Source organism: Saccostrea cucullata, unplaced genomic scaffold, assembly GCF_032062105.1.
Source record: "Saccostrea cucullata isolate Sc308-1 unplaced genomic scaffold, CSIRO_AGI_Scuc_v1 ctg16849, whole genome shotgun sequence".
Lineage (NCBI taxonomy): Eukaryota > Metazoa > Mollusca > Bivalvia > Ostreida > Ostreidae > Saccostrea > Saccostrea cuccullata.
This window is the reverse complement of record NW_026940660.1, coordinates 1-6022: the sequence shown is the minus strand read 5'-3', so window position 1 is coordinate 6022 and position 6022 is coordinate 1. Positions and strand designations below refer to the sequence as shown.

At 31.3% G+C, this 6022-nt stretch overlaps 1 long non-coding RNA gene across 1 annotated transcript; it reads right to left on the bottom strand.

Annotated features, from left to right (window-relative positions):
* Nucleotides 1-1168: 1168 nt before the first annotated feature.
* On the bottom strand, nt 1169-2522 carry LOC134255947 (uncharacterized). Its single transcript, XR_009989636.1, has 3 exons — nt 2475-2522; nt 1662-1727; nt 1169-1338 (listed from the first exon to the last, which is right to left on the bottom strand). It is a non-coding gene; the product is annotated as an uncharacterized LOC134255947 (long non-coding RNA).
* Nucleotides 2523-6022: the final 3500 nt, after the last annotated feature.

Genomic DNA, 6022 nt, shown 5'->3' with positions numbered 1-6022 from the left:
GAGTCAGATAGGTACATTTTAGGTATACCTAAAAGGTGCCTACATATCATTCTATTAGGAACCTTCAAGGCTGTGCCAAAAGTATGCCAGAGGTATACCAAAAGTATACCTACAAGGTACCTATATTGTACCAAAAGCATTAATAGGCACATTTTAGGTACTAAAAAAGCACAATATTGGCACACCATCTAACTAGACCAGTAGGTACATTCCAGGCATACCTAAAAAGTGCCTACATATCAATCTATTAGGAACCTTCAAGGCTGTGCCAAAAGTATGCCAGAGGTATACCAAAAGTATACCTACAAGGTACCTATATTGCACCAAAAGCATTAATAGGCACATTTGAGGTACTAAAAAAGCACAATATTGGCACATCATCTAACTAGACCAGTAGGTACATTCCAGGCATACCTAAAAAGTGCCTACATATCAATCTATTAGGAACCTTCAAGGCTGTGCCAAAAGTATGCCAGAGGTATACCAAAAGTATACCTACAAGGTACCTATGTTGTACAAAAATCATTAATAGGCACATTTTAGGTACTAAAAAAGCACAATATTGGCACACCGCATAACTATAGAAAAAGGTACATTTTAGGCATATCAAAAAAATGGGCTTTTGTTGACAAATCAACCACAAAACCCTGTAGTTAAAAATTTCTTTCTCCATCCAAATTTTTTAAATTTTTGACCTTACATGAAAAATACATACTTATCATTCCTTGTGAATGGGGCAGGACTATATTAAGGAAAAATTTAACAATAATTATCAGGTACAGGTTAAAACAAGTAAAAATTTATTATATGATGCTATATGAAAATATATATGAAAAATAACTATTTTAAATCCTCTCTATAAACGGAATCTATATATGACAAATCTCCTATATTTAAAAAAAAATTAATATTGTTACCTTTAACAAAATAAGGATATTTAATATCATTTTTTGCAAGAAAAAAAAATAAACATACCTTTTCAGCATATACAAAACATAATTAATGTAATTTAAATACACTAAGACACCGTAAGAGTATTGAAAGTATACTCCATTTCATGTCCTTTTTTTGGCCACACATTATTCACTTGCTGCATGTGCAATTCATGTAATGTTAATTTCTGAAGCGATGACACTTTAAGATTATGGCGATTCTTTCATAGAGTTTTTACCCAATTGGCACCACAGAATTTTCTGCACAGTAATAGACCTTTTACCAGGGTAATTACTCATTGCTGTACAGTTGCGATTTTCATCTGGACTCTTTATAAAAACTGATCCTCCATTTGAATGTACCACGCAATTCCGTCTTTCTTCTTTCATGCCATTCCCTTCAATTCTGAAAAAGTTGTTGCTCTTGAGTCTTCAATTTGAAATTATTTTCAAAAATATTAAATCCAATGCCTGAATCTATAGGGGAGGGGTCCGGGGAGTCTGGAACTTCCTTCCTACTTGCATTATGTATTACTATATATTATGTTATTGAATGTATATATACTTAATCAATCAATTAAAAGTGATTTGGACACCAATCCCCCCCCCCCCTTACCCTGTTACGATCTCCATCTGAAATTCCTAAAATTTACAATGGAGTTTGTAAAGTGGTAATTAATTTTACTATATTTATATTTTTTTAAAAATCAGATTAGATTTCATACTTACTGACAGAGTTATAGTCTTGATGCATTTCCCCCAAGTTTAGAAAGACTACAGGGGACAAGAATTTTGCTGAAAAAGAAAGTTTGTTCATGAAATTATGTGACATTATTATTAACAAAGTTTACACTAATTTATATACATAATTTTTTTTAAAATATAATACTGAAAGCAGAAACATTGTCACTCTGAAATAAAAGATGTGTGTCATAACACCCCCCCCCCTCTTTTCCCTGGCATGAACCAAGTGGAGAGATAGGGGTTTAAATGATTTTATGTAAACTTATAACATAAATTCAAATCAGTTAATTTTGTTATATTATGTTTTATAAATGCTGTAATTTTGATACTTTAATTAAGACATGTTAGAAATCCCCCCCCCCTTTTTTATATAGAGATCTTTACTTTATATTTCAAATTTCATGTGCCAATGATTAAATTTTCATACTGATCATTTAAATTTCTGTTTGTTATTATCGCCATGCTCATGCAGAGGCTACTGTACATAACCTGTTCCCGCGATATTGACACGTTAATTATTTTTTAAAAAGACTCTGAAACTGTGAAACACTTTATATGTCTTATTGTTACACGTCAGGTTAAACAAAATAATTATTATTTATATGTCTTCACTTCATGTGTAGGCTGTAGCACTGGCTACACGGCCATCTTGAATCAAAACAAACTAAAAATCTACGGTACAATTACCTAGAATTTCGTAAAATTTACACTTGATATTCACATTCTAATGCATTCTTTACGTGCACAAATACACTAACAACAAGCAGCATGAAAATTTACACTAAAATAAAGACTTACCGAACTATAATTCTCCGATTTCTGTTTTAGGCTTTCATCTCGGCAAATTTTCAAAACGACTCAGAAATGTCCGCGCTCTCCACTGACCAATCGTAGACTTCGCTGGAGTCACGTGATTTTATTAAAATTTATTAAATTATTCATAAAATATTTCGTGTAAACAATTTATAATTATAACAATGAACATTCAACAATTATTTAATGAAGCCCCAACTTAAACTGAAAGCCGATTGCGATGAAATCCTTGAAATTTAGCGTGGCTATTTTGGGCAAATAATTGAACCGCCATCTTGACCGCCATTACTATTTTGTGTTTGTTTACATAACAAATCACTCTCAAATTGATTAGGCCCCCTGGTTTTTTTTCAATTATTCATAATTTTCTTACATGTTAGATTTCAACTAAAATCTTAATTAATGTAACTGACACCAGAGAGTGATACAAACATCGAAATACATGTATACATGGAACATCATGTAAATTATAACAGGTATACAATCCATAAATGCCTAGTTTGTGAATAATTATAAATGATAAGCATCTTGGGGGCTATTATTTGTAGGAAATTCCTGTAAATGTACACTTTTTTTTAATGCTACTGCCCAACTACCGGCAGAGACCTATATACTACCAGTATATAGGTCCATGCTACCGGTAAAAGTTAAAGCATCTCTATTTATTTCATTCTGTAATTAATATTCTTCTGCATTCATGTTGAGCTGAAAAATCTAATGAAATCACCGTTTTGTCATGTTTGTGGAGAACTACATGTGATACACGAACAATTTCTGCAGGGTGAAGGTCATCCGGTACTAACACTTACTCGAGGAAATCTACATCGTTTTGCATTCAAAGATAAACAAAGTCTATTTCAAAATACACTAGTAACTGGTCTAATGGATATAAATTCTCAGCCTATAAAATTAATCTAAACATCCCAAACATTTTTGTAGTTACAAAATGTACGAGAGAGAGAGAGAGAGAGAGAGAGAGAGAGAGAGAGAGAGATGCAATGATTGCGTAATGGGACCTCTGCTGGACATAGAGATGTGCAAATAAATTTTATTACTGATAATTTATAATAAAAAGTTGTATCTGTTACAACTACAGGGGTTTGCTAGCAAACCTGGTTTTGAAAAAAAATGTATTTAGTTTTTAAAACGTTTTATATCTTAGTTTATCGGTTTATTCACATAGTTAAAACATTCATTTATCATTAAATTCTTTAAGAGCAAAAGAAATTAAAGAATAATTATGCAAGAATAATACACAGAAGCATCGTAACTAAGCAGATTTGGCTGTTGGTTACATGACTTTGTGTCCACTTCACTAGGTGCATGGACTAGACCTGATCTCTTTGTGGATTACCTGTGTATTGTATGCATTCAAGCGGAAAGTGATTTCCTGTCTCTAATTGACATATCACAGTATTGCAGAATTAGTTTTATAAATGCAAAAACTTGATAAAATGACATGTAAAAAAAAAAAAAAAATAATAATTTAGCAAGTGTGTTTGTAGTGGGGGGGGGGGGGGGTGTTAATGGTCAATATAATTGTATAGTGTTAAACTTTATAAGACAATCCCCTATGTCTTAGAGAATGTTAATCAAAGTTACTAAGAACTGACACTCTTTAAGACAAACTAGTGCATATTTTAAGAACAGAAATGGATCTTTACCTTTTATTTTCCATAAGAAGATTAATTGAATAAATGATAATTACATATTTGGCATTTGAGAGTAACAATGTTATCACCCCTCCCTATTTTTTCTTTCCACAACACTGCTATATATTATACTGAGGACTTGAAATAATGATGTGAAATCTGAAGTATAATGTTATTTAAAATTAAATGCACAAATTGTTGAATGATAATTCAACCTCACCCCCCACCCCACCCCCACCCAGATACAAAGAACCAGTCATCTAAAAAAGTATTTAAATTCAGGCACTTTGAAAAATGACTGAGTCCAAAGTAGGTACATTTTATGCACACTGGAAAATATTTAAGTTCAACATAGGTACATTTCTGGCACACTGAAAAATGACAAAGTTCATAGTAGGTAAGATGGAAAATATCTAAGTCCAAAATAGGTACATTCTAGGCACACTGAAAAATAACAAAGTCTAAAGTAGGTACATTTCAGGCACACTGTAAAATGACAAAGTCCAAATTAGGTACATTTTAGGCACACTGAAAAATGACAAAGTCTAAAGTAGGCACATTTTAGGTACACTGTAAAATGACAAAGTCCAAATTAGGTACATTTTAGGTACACTAGAAAAAAATTAAGTTCATTTTTGGTACAGAATAGGTATGCCTTTTCTGTACCTATAATAGTAGGTACACATTAGGCACAGAAAAGGCACAAAAAAGGTATGCCTATCTGTACCTTTTTTTTGTATGGGAGTACATAAAAAGTACATCTCGTAGTTGTTTATATCCATATTTTTGGGGAATGTTTCATAATAAGCTGTTCACTTTGATTTATAAAAGATAAGTCAATTGCATTAAATCATCCAAAACATAGTCATTACTGACCCTGAAATTATCTCATATTAAGGGAATAAATTAAAAAGACAATTACATGTATTAGAAATTTATTTACTGGAATCACTTACAAGGTATATTACACCATTTATATTAATGTTACATGTTATGACTTAAAAATTGTAGTGTTTAAACATTAATTATAAAAAAAAGATTATGATTAAGTTAAAACGTCATGTTGTTATTTGGTTGATAAATTGATCAGGACAGAACAAAATGAAATTAAAGTCTGTTTCTCGATCTTATGTTCTGAATCACACTTAAAAACAACCAGAACACCTGTTATTGCTTCTTAATCATGTTAATAATGATTAACCAAGCCATTCATAATTATATTTTTTGATGTTGAAAGAAAACTTTAATTCTACAAGTTTACCCTATATTGACATTCATTTTTTCATTACTCTTTCATTTTGTTAAATGCAGTAAAATTGATATTTTGATTAAAGGGTGTGTAATACATTGCTTTAGATTGTCTCAATGAATCTAATGAATGATCCTGATCATGCTGATATGGCCTCAAATTTATAAATATATTTATATATGTGTGTATAAATTTATCTGAAAAAATGACTAAATTGTTTAAGTTTAAAAATATCGTGATTTTAAACAAATAATTCTTTTTTTTTAACATTGAAACTATAAACAAGGTGTGCATGTTTATGTTTTGTATATTGTAAGTGTAAGAAGTTATGTAGAAGTATACAAAGTTTGTTGTTTTAACACTTAAGATAATATTAAACAGTGTTTAATTGTTATTAATTTATCAGCCAATCAAAAGACGTAATTTCATAATAACTATCTGCAACTTTCCAGGAAAGCGTCACTTTTCTGAGGACTGGCAAAGGGGAAAGGTCACGAAATTTTTTTTTACTCAATTTCCGCTTTGCTCTAATTTTACATCTGACGAAATTCACGTGCTTCCTGTTTAGAGCTGATTCTTTCAACATGGCGCAGAGACTTTACGTCCCCTCGTTCTTCGGCATCCCAGCCTGG